The 15,796-nt window shown below is 39.4% G+C and overlaps 1 protein-coding gene and 1 pseudogene across 1 annotated transcript in view; one reads left to right on the forward strand and one right to left on the reverse strand.

Moving 5' to 3' along the window:
* Positions 1–1,193, reverse strand: part of LOC121168724 — a 39,564-nt pseudogene extending 38,371 nt beyond the window's left edge.
* Positions 1–15,796, forward strand: part of RAP1A (RAP1A, member of RAS oncogene family) — a 92,156-nt gene that overhangs the window by 38,039 nt on the left and 38,321 nt on the right. The gene's annotated exons all lie outside the window — the stretch shown is intronic.

Raw genomic sequence — 15,796 nt, forward strand, 5'->3', positions numbered from 1 at the left:
TGACCCAGAGTGAAACTCTCAGTGTATGTGAACTTGCTAGGAACCATGTCAATAATGGCAGCACCGTTGGATTTAAAAATTTTAGGGTCATCTCTCCAGCTTCCTTCCAGAACAACGATCGATCTTTTCGTTCAGCTCAGCAAACTTGCAAGCAGTGTAAGCTGTGTGACCACCCAGTACGAGGGTGAATCCAGGACTGATTTGACCTAGATAGTTCAGAATGATCACCTGAGCAGTGGAGCCAGCAGCTTCAATTGGTGGGCCTTTTTTTTTTTCCATCACCAGCAGCATTGCCAAAATGAACATCGTTGGCACACACACTCTTGACATTGAAGTCTGCATTGTCCCCAGGGAGATCTTCATTCAAAGCTTCATGGTGTGTTTCAATGAATTTTACTGAATTCTGGTATTGACTGGAGCAAAGGTTGCCACTATGGCAGGTTGAGAACACCAGTCTCCATTCAGCCCACAAAGACAGTATCAGTACTGCCAATTTTGCAGACATCCTGTAGGGACAAATGCAAAGGCTTGTCATTTGTTCTAATTAGTGGAAGGGTGCAATCTAGCAGTGTGGTTCTGCTGACATTGTCATCTTTGCTGGATGACTTTCCATTCCTTGAACCATATTAGCACGTGGCTCCAGCATGTTGTCATTGTTCCAACCAGAAATTTGCTCAAATACTACTATGTCAGGGTTGTAGCCAGTGTTCTTGATGTGAGTGCTAACTTCCTTAGTGATTTCTTGGTATCTCTTCTGGCTGTACGGTGGCTCAGTAGAATCCATTTTGCTAACCCCAGCAGTAAGCCAGAAGGGCATGCTTAACACTCTGTGCATTCCTAGACATAGCAGCTTCAAATTCCCCAATACCAGCAGCAGCTGTAAGGACACACAGTCAGCCTGAGCCAGGCCTGTAAGTGTGTTTTTGATAAAGTCTCTGTGTCCTGTGACTTCAATGATAGTCACATAATACTTGCTGGTTTTAAATTTCCACAGGGAGATGTGGATGGTAATACTCTCTAAGACCCAGGTGTACTGGAAAGGGTTACTTCCCATCCCAGCAGCCTCTTTCTCAGATTTTTCAGTGGTTCTTGTATCAGTGCCACCACATTTATAGATCAGATGACCAATGGTGGTGCACTGAATTTGTGTGTCCCATTACAACAGTGCTAAGAGGAGTCTTTTCATTGCCCATTGTGGCTTTGACTTAGTGGTGCTCTTCATGACACCTATGTTCTAGTGGCAGTTCCATTGCAAGAAGTTCATTAATTTTGTGAAGGTCCTATATGAATGAATTTCAAAACATTTTTGCATGAAAATTACTTTTAAATTTCCATATTTTAAAGAACCTCTAGAGCCTGGCACAGTAGCCTAGCAGATAAAGTCTTCACCTTGAATGCTCCGGTTCTAATCCTGGCAGCCCCGCTTCCCACCCAACTCCCTGCCAGTGGCCTGGGAAAGCAGTCAAGGACGGCCCAAAGCCTTAGGACCCTGCACTGGCGTGGGAGACCCAGAAGAAGCTCCTGGCTCCTGGCTTCAAATTGGCTCAGCTCCAGCTGTTGCAGCTGCTTGGGGACTGAACCATTGGACGGAAGATCTTCCTCTCAGTTTCTCCTCCTTTCCGTATATCTGCCTTTCCAATAAAAATAAATGAATCAAATAAATAAATAAAAGAGCCCCTGTACTTGCCAAAATGTTGATGAAATTGCTGGCTTTTTCACATTTGCCAAAATTATGTATGATTTAAGAAAAAATATATACATTCTTTAGTACTGTTTAGGGTCACAGAAAAATTGAACCAAAAGGATGGAAATTTCCCCTATACTTCTTACCATCACAATGTACAGCCTCCCCTGCTATCAGTAGTACTGGATCAGAGTGATAACTTTGTAACAATTGAGGAACATCTATCTCTCAGTATTTTGCATTAGGGTTTGCTCTTGGTATTTTATAGTCTATAGGTTTGGACAAATATGCATCCATATTACAGTATGTTATACATAGTAGTTATTTTTAATTTAAAAATTTATTTTAAGGTTAAAAAAGCAGAGATCTTGCATATGCTGCTTCAATCTCTTAACTGCGCACAGTAGCTGGGGCTGAACTAGGCTGAAGCTAAGCCTTGAACTCAGTCTGGGTTTCCCACATGGGTGGGATCAATTCAACCACAGTTATCATTTGCTGACATCCCAAGATGCATTAGCACGAGGCTGGAGTCTTAAATGGCTTTAAAAAGATGTATTTGTTTATTTGAAACAGTTACAGAAAGAGATAAAGAGTCAGAAGAGTCTTCCATCGGTTGGTTCACATCCCAGAAGGGTGCAAAGGCCAGTGCTGGTTCGGGCCAAAACCAGGAGCCTGAAATTCCATCTGGTTCTCCCTTGTTGGTGGCAGAGACCCAAACACGTAGGCTTTCACGGCTTTTCCCAAGTCGTTAGCAGATGACTGGAAACGGAGTAGCTAGACATGAACTGGTACCCAGATAGGATGCTGGCATTGCAGGTAGTGGCTTTACCTTCCCCACTACAGTACCAGCCTCTGAAATCATAAATGAATGCAGGATTCTAACTGCAGGCACTCCACTGTGGAAGGTGGAGCGGCCACTCCAAGTGGCCATTTACCCACTGTGCCATGTGCCCGTCCACAGGGTAATTTTGTAAGATTAAGCAGTTTGCCACATCATATTAGTAAATTTTTAATCTTTTCAAACTTTTTTGAAAATATATTTGAAAGAAAGAGAGCAGCTGCTGTTAGGCCAAATAGTGGGAGGAGAAGAAAAGGGGAAGAATCTCTATACCTATAAAACTGTATCATGGAAAATAACAAAAATACTTAAAAAAAACTTTCAAAGGACTAACTTGGGTTGGACCAGTCTAAAATTAGGAGTCAAGAACTTAGTTTTTGATCAAGGCTCCTGCTTAGGTGCCAGAAATACAACTACTTGAGTCACCTACTTGGCGCCTCCCTGGTTGCGTATTAGCAGGAATTGTGAGCCAGGCTGAGACTCCTGGACTCTGTGATATGCGTTGCTGGCATCCCAAGTAGCCTGTACACTGATTTGCCTAACCCCTGCTGCTGTCATTTTAATCTTGTGGCATTGGTATTTAGAAATATTTGATTCAGGAATATATCTTCAAAATATGTCTGATGCCAGAAAGTTAAATTTGTAAGTTGATTAACTCTAAATGTAGTTTTGATTCAGAGAGCATTATGAAAGATATCTTCTCTGATTCTTACAATTTTCTTAGACTGCTCAATTTTAAATAGAAAAAATGATTATTTTTTAGTAATCATTCACAGAACTCTAGAATGCATTGTGTAACGCTTACTGGGTAAGAAACATTTTTTTAATTGAGAATATTCTTTGCAATAAGTTCAATTTGGGGTGAGTGTTGTGATACAGCAGCTTAAGTCACCATTTGGAATACTCATATTTCATGTCAGAGTACCTTGGGCTCAAGTCCCACCCCTGTTTTTAACCTAGCTTCCTGCTGATATGTGTATGTACCCCAGGGCAGTAGATGGTCAGCCCAGGGCTTCATACCAACCACCATGGCTGTTGGCAGGCATCAGGGTAGTGAAACAGCACATAAAACAATCTGTTTGTTTGTTTGTCTTAGCTACCTTTTTTCTCTCCTCCATCTCCTTCCCCTTTTCAGAGAGAAGGTGTGTGTGTGTGTGTGTGTGTAAGAGTTTAAGTGTTTTAGAGTCCCTGCTGTTGTGTCACTGGCCATATGCAAATCTCTTAAGAGAATACAAAATAGTCCTTACCTCACTTTCAGTAAAATATGAGTTGACAGAGAAAGTAAAGCAAATGATGAAATGTGAGAGGTCGCCAAACAGAATCAAAATCTGTTTTGCATGACTCAAATTAAGAAAGGATTTTGTTTTTAAAATTGCTGTTGTTTTAAGAAGAAACAAACAGCAAAGACTAATGTACAGCATAAACCATAGTGATTTATGAAATATATAATCCTTTATAGAAAATACTGACTTCTGGTTTGAATAAATCATGGCTACTCTACTTCTGATCAAGTTTTCTACTAATGTGCTTACGAAAACAGAATATGGCCCCATTGTTTAGGCCTCTGCTTCCCCTGTGGCTCTTGCCTTTGCCTGGCCCATCCCTGACTGTTAACAGCTATTTGAGGAGTGAACCAGTGAGCCTGCCTTTCGAGTAAATAACATCTTAAAAAAAAATCTTGAAAAAATTGAGTTACAGAAGCTGAACAGAAGTGGCCACTTATTACGTGATTCCAGATATTTTGAAGTAACCACAAAAGGCAAATCTATAGAAAGAAAGGTTAATGGTTGCTAGAAGCTATGGGAAGAAAAAAATAGAGAGCAACTAGCAACTGGTAATGAATACAGGGTTGTTTCTTAGAGTGAAAAATGTTCTGGAATTGGATAGTGGTTATTACAACTTTAATATAATTTTTCAGATTGCTAAATTGTATGCCTCAACATAGTAGACCTTATAGTATATGAATTGTATCTCAATAAGATGTAACCACAGATTAGGTAATTTAAAAAAGAAGGAATGAGAGAGACGGTCAAGAAGAGAGGCATGAATGAATGGATATGACTTTGAAGTTTATACCTTGAGAGGTACTTCAAAGGGCATAGAGGAATTCAATAGATAAAGGAAGTGATTATGCCATTAAAATTGTAGCAACAAAAATAATCCAAAGTATTGGTGTTTGACGAAAGAGATGTGGCAAATAAGGTTTTCATTTTGTCTTCCTCTGCCTCCAAGTCTTCTGATAAGTGTTAGAGGCCAGCACATGAATATAGATGTTCTGAATATAAGTCCTATTTGCTAGTTAATGTAGTTGGCCTTTGTTTCTTTCTTTTTTTCCTTTTTTTTTTCATTTTTCTTTTTCTTTTTTTTTTTTAATTGATTACATTGCATTATGTGACACAGTTTTATAGGCACTGGGATTTCCCCCACCCCTCCCCAAACCCCCAATGTAGTTGCCTTTATCAGCCTTTACTGTGCAGGTATACTTCATCATTAAACGTAATTATTTAAAAATATATTAAGTAACTATTTGAAAGGTAGATTTTCTGGAGAAAGCCTTCCCTCTGCTAGCTCACTCCCCAAATAGCACAATGACCAGAGTTGAGCCAGTCCTAAGCTTGGAGCCTGGAGCTTCTTCCAATCTTTCACATGAGTGTAGGGTCCCACGGACTTCAGCCATTGTTGCTTTCCCAAGCCACAGGCAGAGAACTGGATCAGAAATGGAGCAATTGGGATATGAACCAGCATCCCCTGGGATGCAAGCACCACAGGGCAGAGGATTAGGTTGCTGTGCATACCCCCAAATGAAAATTTCTTAACCTTCTGAATTTTGATATAAGATCATACCATAGACCAGACAGATATTAATAGCAGAAGAGGCTGGCTTGCTTAAAACAGTTTTCATTTGTAAAGTCAGTCATTTGGGGCCCTGTATGGTAGCCTAGTGACTAAAGTCCTCACCTTGCATTCACCAGGATCCCATATGGGTGGCAGTTCATGTCTTGAATGTTCCACTTCCCATCCAGCTCCATGTTTGTGACCTGAGAAAGTAGTAGACGATCCCCCAAAGCCTTGGGACCTTGCACCTGTGTGGGAGACCTGGAAGAAGCTCTTGGCTCCTGGTTTCAGATAGGCTCCGTTCTGGCCATTGTAGCTGCTTGGGAATGAACCAGTGAATGGAAGATCCTTTTCTCCATCTCTCCTTCTCTCTGTAATTCTGACTGTCCAATAAAAATAAATAAATAGGGCCCGGCACGCTGGCGCAAGTGGTTAAGGTCCTCACCTTGAACACCCGGGATTCCATATGGGCGCCGGTTCTATCCCAGCAGCCCCACTTCCCTTCCAGCTCCCTGCCTGTGGCCCGGGAGAGCAGTCAAGGACAGCCCAGGGCTTTGGGACCCTGCACCCGCGTGGGAGACACAGAAGAGGCTCCTGGCTTCGGACCAGCTTAGCATTGGCCGTTGCGCTCACTTGGGGAGTGAATCATCGGACGGAAGATCTTCCTCTCTGTCTCTCCTCTCTGTATATCTGCCTTTCCAATAAAAAAATAATAAAAATAAATCTTTAAAAAAATAAATAAATCTTTGGAAAAGGGTCCGTCATTTGCTTTACCAAAAATAGATCTCCACCACAAACAGAAAGCAAACAAAACCATTTCAACTTCATTAGTTAATCTTAGAAGCCTAATGAAAGATAAGTCTGTTGATATGATTAAAGAAAACATTTAATTTGAAGGCTTGTGCTGTTAGAGAAATGGTGAAATGTAACCCACATGTTTCTGTAATATATAACATTTTGATATATCTATCAAAAATGATTAAATTAGTATATATTTGTTGAAATATATTAACTTATGAAGAATTTCAGTGACCTTGGAAAAAGATAATAAGGTAACATTCCAAGGGGAGAAAAACAAGATTCAAAATAGTGTTGTATTACACAGTAAATTTAGTCAAGAATAGTCCATTCTGGACAAGTGTTTCTTGAGTAGCTCTTCAGTGTTTTATAAAGTGAGTTCCTTCTGGCTGTACAAATAAATAAGACTGCATTTGAAACTGAAATTCCATTTCCTTTGTGACCACTTCATTTCTCCTTTTCTCCTTTTAGCACACTCCTCCACCCACGACATTTGTCTATAATGCTGCAGTTTCTCACCTCCCAGTCCTTCCTGAGCCTAATTAGGCTTTTGTCTCTGAGTTATTCAGCTGAAATTAGTTTATCAAGTCTCCAGTGACCTCCAGTGGGAGGCCACAGCCCTCTAGCTGGTCAGTAGCATTTGATAGTTACTCTCTTCCTATTCTTTGATGTGTTATCTTCTGACCATATTCTGAGAAAGCATACGTATGATCTCCCTTCTACCTCATTGTTTCTCCTCACTCTCCTTTGATAGTTCCTCTGCCTATGTTTGTTTTATTTAATATGGTAAACTGCATTGCATTTTTTAATTATTGCCATAAAATGCATACAAGTCAGAATTTATACATTGCCATTAAAGTATGATTCAATCATATTTAAGTGTGTACAAACATCACCAACCTGCAATTTCAGAGAAACTTTATCTTGCCTTACTGGATCTCTATGCCCATTAACCAGTAATCCATCCCTTCCTCTCACCAACCCTTTGGCAAGCCATCTTTCTACCGTCTGTCTGTATGGGTTTGACTACTCTATATGTCTCACATAAGTGGAATCATGCATTGTTTGTCCTTTTGTGGCTTATTTCACTAAGCATGTCCCCAGGGTTCATCCAAAGTATGGTATTTCTCATAATTCTCTTCTTTTAATAACCAAATGGTTTTCCATTGTGCAGTTATTCTCAGACTTAACAATGGGTCAACTTAGTGATTTTTTTTTTTAATGAGTATACAAGTAATATACGTTGAGTGGAAACCATACTTTGAATGTTGAATTTTGGTTTTTTCCTTGGCAATAGCTATGGCACAGTACTCTTGTCAATAGCTTTCAGACAGCTAGTACTGGGGTACTAGTGTCTTTTTGGCATGACCCAGACCTTGCTGCTGCAGACATTTGAGAGTGAACCAGTAGGTGGAAGAGCTCTTTCCTTCTGTCCCTATTGCTCTGGTTTTCATATGAATAAATATATCTTTTAAAAAATTTGTTGCAGGTTTTCATCTTTGCAATGGGTTAATGGTGTAGAGATTGTATTGCCTCCCTGCAAGGTAAAGTTAGATAAAAATATCTCTGTGGAAATACATAAAAGTTTCAGAGTTGATAATTTAATAAACCTAGTCATTTATATCTTTTAAAGAAAGAGATGTTTTGGCTAGTATTAGTCACTTAAAATTTTTCTTCATAGTTAGCAAATGTGTGTTTGCTTATGATGACAATAATTACTGAAAATTATTCATTTTACCAAGTAAATAGTAATGTGAGGAGCATTCCCTTTTCCACTGCTTTTCATCCATAATGCACTTTTTCATGACTATGTTGCTAAAACAAGATACCTTGTTCACTGTTTTTTGACAGCTAAAGGATCCCAGGGCACATGTCATCCCCAGAAGCAGAGAACAGGCTATTTTTTCTAGCTTTGGATACACACTGTGATACTCTCTTCTGTTACTTAGAGGCATTCTCAGTATTTAGCATTGGGAGAAAATGTTATAGCCAGAGGGCCTTACTGCATGATAAAAGAACATTTCTTCTCTCTTTCTCTCTGTCATTTTATGATGATGATTGTTTTACTTTAATAACAATTTAGTAAGCTTACTATTTTATCATGAAAGAAATATTTTGACAAGATTTATTTTGTTTGAAAGATTTATTAGAGAGGCAGCAGTGGCCTGCTGAAGCCAGGATACTGGAACCCTTTCCAAGTATCCCTGTGGGTGCCAGGTACCCAAGCACTTGGACCATCTTGCGCTGCTTCTCAGCCACGTTGGCAGGGAGCTGGATCAGAAGGGCAGCAGCTAGGGCTAGAGCTGGCATCTGGCTTAACTAGAGCCTTGAAAAAGAGTTTTTGTTTCTTTGTATTTTTTTAAATATGCATTAATCCGAAGAGAAAATTATTGGCCTGATGATAAATTATGTTACATATAACCATGTTCATTGACATTTAAACTGAAATCATCAGTAAAATAAATGTATTTTAAATATTTTGAGATAAAATGTAAAGGAAATGATATAATCTGTTAAAGATTTTTTTTTTAATCTCCTAGACAGTAGAAGTTTTTGAGATTGTCAACAGTTTGTTCATGTTATCAAAGTTCCTGGTAGGGAACTTGAGTTATTTGACCAAAATATATACTTTTTAGTTATATTCAAGAAAACTATCAGAATGATGAATCTTAAGTTGAGTGTTTGTGCTAATAACAAAAATTGTCATTTGATATTTTTTATATGATTCTGTTGGCAGCACTTAACCATGCCTCATTTATTTATTAGTTTCTATACCTAAGGAATAGAATTATTCAACATTTGTCTTAATTTTTTGGTAAGGAACTAGATAAGAAAGAGAGAACTCCTTGGCTTAATATTTTACAGTGATCAGATAAGGAATTTAAAATGAGCGTATATAGTAAAAAGGGGATGAAAATATAAGAATGAAGGTTTGCATTCTGTGTTATGGCCAGTAAAGCCACTCTCCACAAAACCAACTTCCAGTCTAGTTACAAATTCTTGTCCTGTTTGTTTCACTTCTGATCCAGCTGCTGATGCCTCCTACCATCCACGTGGGAGAACTGGATGAAACTCCTAGCATCAGCCTAGCCCACCTCTGGTTATGTGACCCATTGCATGAAAGATCCTACTCCTGCCCCCAACTTGCTCAGATAAATAAAAATAACGTATATATGTGCATGTGTGTATATGTGTGTGTGTGTATATATATATATAAAGGATTATGAGAGCCAAAATTATGTAATGCTTTCTATGAACCTTATATGAATTCAGTTAATTCTCAGTGATCCTGTGAAGGATCTATCATTTGCATTTTTTAAAAATGCCTATTTTATTTTTTTATTTGAAAGGCAGTTACAGAGAGCAGAGATAGAGATATTTGATCCACTGGTTTACTTTCCAAATGGCCACGGTGGCTGGAGCAGAGCCAATCCTAAGCCAAGAGGCAGGAGCAGGGATCTTTTGGAACACCAACCTGATGTTCAGAAGGTTTTAGGTTTTGGAGCATTTATGGTTTCAGATTTTTGGATTAGGAGTACTCCACTAATAAAAGTGTTTTAGGTTTTTTCATATCCAAAATGTGGAGCTTCTGGTCCTGATCATTTCAAATAAGAGATACTCAGTTTGTAGCAGAGATAGGTACCTTATAGCACACCTAAACCAATTCGTGAGAACGGCCTTAAATGTACAGCCATTTTCAGGCCCAGAGGACAAATGAAACAGATTTCAGCAAGCTCCAGGAAGGATCTACACATTGGACCTGAGGGAAGGGTTGAAGGGAGTGAAACTGATAGATTATTTGGAAAGCTTGGCGAGATGGAAAGTTATATCAATAATTTCAAAAAAATGACAAATAACATGAAAAGAGAAATGGAATGATATGCCTATGTATTGTCACAATTTATTGTTTGTTTTTATTTATTTGGAAGAGAGAAATCTTCCATTTATGGTTCAGTCTCCAAATCAGGACCAGTAGGGCCTGAACCAGATCAAAACTAGTCTCAAACTCAACCTGAGTTTCCCTTATGGCTTACAGAGGTTCAAAATTTCAGTCATCATTTGTTGCCACCCAGGGTGTGTATTAGCAGGAAGTGGAATCAAAAGTGGAGGCAGAGGGCTGGCACAGTGGGTAGAGCAGGTTAGCCTACTATCTGCAGTGCCAGCATCCTGTGTGGGCACCACTTTGGGACTTGGCTGCTCTACTTCCAGTCCAGCTCTTTGCTAATATATCTGGGAAAACGGTACAGGATGGCTCAAGCACTTAACCCCTACACCCATATGTAAGACCCGGAAGAAGCTCCTGGCCCTCCCTTCCTCATGGCCCAGCCTGGTTGTTGCAGTCTCTTCCTCTGTAACTCCTTCCTTTCAAATAAATAATATAAATCTTGTCTTTTAAAGATTTATTTTATTTGAAAGTACGAATTACAATGAAATAAGAGACAGAGTGTGAGATCGTCTAGCCCCTGGTTCACTCCCCAAATGGCCTTTATGGTCAGAAATGGGCAGGTTTGAAGTTGGCACCCAAGAGCTTCTTCCAGGTCTCTCATATAAGGGAGAGTTGGGACATCTTCTGCTGCTTTCTCAAGACATTGCTAGTGAGCTGGATCAGAAGTAGAGCAGCCAGAACACAAATTGTAAGGATGCCTGCATCATAGGCAGATTAGTGTATTTCAACACCACACCAGCTCCAAAATAATTCTTAAAAAAACAAACAAACTAAAAAAACAAATGGAGGCAGGTCTCAAACCCAGGCACTCTGATAGGGTATGTGAGTGCATCAAGAAGTGTCTTACCTGCTGAATCAAGCACCCACTCCAGAAATGTAATCTCTTTTTTCTCTATATTTTTATTTTGTTGATAATCTTTACATAGTTTATGAGGGTGCAAAGGGCCATTGGCTACAGGAAAGTGGGTAAGACCATTGTTACCACATCCTCTTTTTTCCTTCTTGTATCTAGGGGAAGGGGAGAGATAAGGAGAAAAGCCACATGCAGCCTCCCAACCATCACAGGGTCCCCAATGTGGGACATGCTCTGAGGGCTCCACTCAAGTGGTTTTGATAGTTCAGCAGTTCTGAATTCCTGCCAATCTCGCCATTCCAAGCACAATGAAATCTCCAGACTCCACTGGCTGACATTGTCCACCTTTGAGTCTCCATTTGCCTAGATTTTCACTGCCAACCCTTGGCTGGGGTAGTTGATCTTTTTGTTCTGTCGTCCATCCTCTCTTCTGGTACCAGGTGTCCTCTGCAGGCTCCTGTGTACTGCCATATCCTCTGTGTGCAACTGGCCATGCTGTCCAATGTTTTGTTAATATAATACATTGCTCCTTAGTTAAGAGACCCAAAATTCCATCTGACGTGCCAGCAGTATCTGAAAACCACAAATGAAAAGATAAGAGTAAATATTATTTAGTAATATCTAGGAATATACTAAAGAATCAGCTGGAATTTAAAGTGGCTATTGTAGATCAAAGAGATACTGCAATTGCTCTTTTTGTTGTTAAAAGTCTTTTAGTAATACTTGCTAATGGTGCTAATCAAGCATGTATTTTAAGAGAATAAAAGAGAACTGAAGCTTTTTCAGTAGAGACCAAAATGATAGCATAATTTGAAACTCTATGAACATTGTTTGAAAAAGAAGACTGCTTATTAAAAAGGAAAATTCTCAGGGGAAGATAGCTGTCTTCAATTCTCTGCTACATTTATATCAGTGGTCAAGTGGCCTACAAAGAAACCATGCAAGTGGCCACTACAAAGACACAGAACAAAGAACAATGTAAAAAGTTTTAAACATTAGAGGACTCAGGGATGAAATGGGTTTTTTAGTGAGTTTATGGGACTAGATGACAGTGTCTAAAGAGATTTTTAGAGACTGACACAAAGCAAGGGTTGGTGTTGTAGCATGTGCGCTAAGCCATCACTTGTGGTGGCCAGCATCCCATATCATAGTACAGGTTCCAGTTCCAACTGTTTGCTTTCTATCTAGCTCCCTGCTAATGCTCTGGGAATAGCAGTAGAGAATGGTCCATGTGCTTTGGACCCCTGTGTTTACTGTGTGTGTGTGTGTGTGTGTGTGTGTGTGTGTGTGTGTGTGTCCCTCCCTTTGTAATTCCCTTTCAAATGAAAAAAAATCTCAAAATGTGTGTGTGTATTCTCTTGACTCATGATATTGGTTTAACTGGATCTTGGGCCCCAGTGCAGTAGCCTAATGGCTGAAGTCCTCACCTTGCACGCGCTGGGATCCCATATGGGTGCCAGTTTGTGTTCTGGCTACTCCGCTTCCCATCCCTCTCCCTGTTTGTGGCCTGGGAAGGTAGAAGAGGATGGCCTGGGGCCTTCGGACCCTGAACCCATATAGGGGACCTAGAGGAGGCTCCTGCCTCCTGCCTCCTGCCTCCTGCCTCCTGGCTTCAGATCGGCTCAGCTCTGGCCATTGCGGCTGCTTTGGGAGTGAACCAGCAGGTGGAATACCTTTCTGTCTCTCCACCTCTTTGTGTATCTGCCTTTCCAATAAAAATAAATAAATCTTTAAAAAAAATAATTGGATCTTCAGTTGTGTCCTTTTATCTTCAGTAAATCTACTAACCTCTTATTTTTTTAAGATATAACAGCTACTTACTTAGCAGTTGCATTGTGTTAAGTGTTATAAGGATTCTAGAGATGATTTAATGTGTATGAAAAGGTTGCATAAGTTATATCCAAACACTGTATCATTTTATATAAGGGACTTGAGCATCCAGGATAAGGTATATACATATATGTGTGTATTTATGGTGTGTGTGTATATATATATAGTGTTGTGTATATATATATATATAAACAGATATACATACATGTACGCGCATACACGTTTGTATGTATGTTTGGGCTTGTCTTAGCCCTAGCCCTAAGGAATGAACCAATCTATGAATGAGAGATCTCTGTAAAACTGTGTTTTCAAATAAAATAAAACTGTGTTTCTTTAAAGAAAAGAAAGCTGGGAATGTATCAATAGTGATTGCAATTTAAAAACAAAAATTAGAAACTTCCTTTGGTGTTCTTTAACGAAAAAAATTTTTTCTCTACTATTTTTTTAAGACTTATCTATTTATTTGAAAGGTAGAGTTACAGAGAAAGAAAAGGAGAGATAGAGAAATCTCCCATCAATTGGGTCACTCCCCAAATAGGTATAGGTCTGGCCAAAGTCAGGAACCAGGAACCAGCAGCTTCTTCCAGGTGTCCCATTTGGGCAGCAGGCGCCCAAGGACGGGAGCCATCTTCCATTGAGTTTCTCAGGCTGCCAGGCAGACTGGATTGGAAGTGGAGCAGCCAAGATACCAACCAATACCCATATGGGAAGCCAGCACCACAGGCAGCAGCTTTACCCTCTACATCAGCTTTGCACAGCCAGGATTTCTTGTCACAGTTAAATTTCCTTTAATAAATTTATTTTTGTAGGTTCAAATGTACAGAAGAAATTTCTGTATTGTAATTCATTATTTTGTATATTTTAAAATATAGAAACAACCAAGTCAGGATAATTTGTTTAACAAAGGCATGTCATATTATTCTATGAAAGTTATAAGTAGTCATGCTGAAGGAAGAAATTAAAAAATTGTTATAACTTGGACCTTAATGTTAGGAATCAAGGTTGACTTAAAATTTAAACATAGTGCAATGTTTATTCTTGTGCTCCGTATTTGTCAGGGAATCTTAGCCAGAGTAAGAAGCTTTCTGGTGCTGTGATGGGAGTGCAGGGCACAAGAGATTTCCATAAAAAGGCATAGGATTTGCTTAGAGGAACGTAGTGGTTTTCTAACTTGGCAGTAGTAAGTTGGGACTAGCTCTCTTTAGAAAGAAAACATTAATTCAGATTATTCTTATTAACTGTGTGTGTGTCTCTGTGTGTGTGTGTGTGTGTGTGTGTTGTTGTTGTTGTTGTATGAGCTGCTTTGCTCTTGTATTTGAAAGTGTGCCTGTGCTTATACATAGCCTATGTCATTTGCTCACTGTAAAGAAAATGATTTTCTATACTTACAGTATGTTTAAAGTGATTTTGGAACTTGAATATCTGACCACTTGATTTGAGGAACAAGGGCCAACCATTCTTTTTACAGAATACCCAAAATAATGTGACCACCTCTGAGTTCTTTGCCCAATTTCTATTGACCTAGAAAAGCTGAAGGCATTTGGGAGTTATAAATGAAGTTTGCTATATTAGGATTCCCTCTTGAAAGACACACGTTTTTGGATTAGAGAGATGATGAATTCACATCTTGTTAAGATGCCAACAATCCCCACACTAAGCAGCCTGAAAGGGGGTGAAGGGTCTTTCTGAACAAAATAAATGCTCTTGGATGAACTGTCAACATTTTTTTATGGAAATGAGAGACCACCTAATACACATGCCGATGTAAATGCCTAATGTCCAGCACAAACCATATCTCATCCTTTTCCTCTTTTTACATCTCACAATGAAGTGTGTCCTTTCACATTTTATTCCTGGTTTTTCTCTCTTTACTAAGCTCTCCTAGACTGATCTCATCTATTGCTGTGGGTTCAACTGCTGCTGCTTCTGTTAGCAGTGGGTACTGAATCTGTACCCATCCATTGGTTTCTCCCTAGCTTCCAGATGTGGATTCTTAAATATGTGTGGATTCTTAAATATTTGTCAGATATACCTACCACCATAGGAACCCCAGACTTTTAATTTTTTTTTTTTTAGGAAAGCACTGGTTTATTTTTTTTAAAAGATTTATTTTTATTGGTTTATCTTTTTTAAACCTCTTTTTGTAGACGTGTCATTAGCTGCTTATTTGCTGAAGCTAGGATATATAGTAACTATCCTTGACTCTTCTTTATTTTCCTTAACAGTAACCCCTAACTAGTTATGGACTACTGTCAGTTTTGCCTTCAGAAAAAAACTGCCCAGGGTTAGCACTGTGGTACAGTGGGTTAAGCTGTTAGCTGTGATACTGGCATCCGAGCACTAGTTCAAATTCTGGTACTCCATTTTATCCAGCTCTCTGCAAAAGCACCTGGGAAAGCAATGGAAGCTAGCTGAATTACTGAGCCTTTGCCACCCACATGGGAAACCTGGACAGAGTTCCAGGCTCCTGGAACTACTTTTCAAATAATAAATAAACAAACCTTTAAAAGAAAGAGAAGAGCTACCTATTTTCAGCACTCTTGTAACTCAAGCACCCCTGTCATTTCCACCTTAGCTATTGTATTAACTTCCTAGCTAATCTCCATGCTTTTGTCCTCTCCATTCTTCAGTCCATTTTAACTACGGTTTAAGTTAATTTTCTAGAATTTGAATCCAGCTATTTTACTTGAAAAAAACAAATTAGTTTTCTCCCCAGTGCTTACTAGACAAAACATAATCTCATTAATCTAGCCAGTGCCTTTGCAAATATAACCAGTCTCCATCCATTTTAAAAAATGTATTTTATTTGGACTCAACACAGTAGCCTAGCAGATAAAGTCCTCACCCTGAATGCATCAGGATTATATATGGGTACCGGTTCTAATCCTGGCAGCTCCCCTCCAGCTCCCAGATTGTGGCCTGGGAAATCAATTGAGGATGGCCCAAAGCCTTGGGACCCTGCACCTGCGTGAGAGACCCAGAAGAAGCTCTTGGTTCCTGGCTTCGTATCAG

This window comes from Ochotona curzoniae, unplaced genomic scaffold (genome assembly GCF_017591425.1).
Source record: "Ochotona curzoniae isolate NIBS_2020 unplaced genomic scaffold, NIBS_Ocur_1.0 scaffold_1037, whole genome shotgun sequence".
NCBI classification, from domain to species: Eukaryota; Metazoa; Chordata; class Mammalia; order Lagomorpha; family Ochotonidae; genus Ochotona; species Ochotona curzoniae.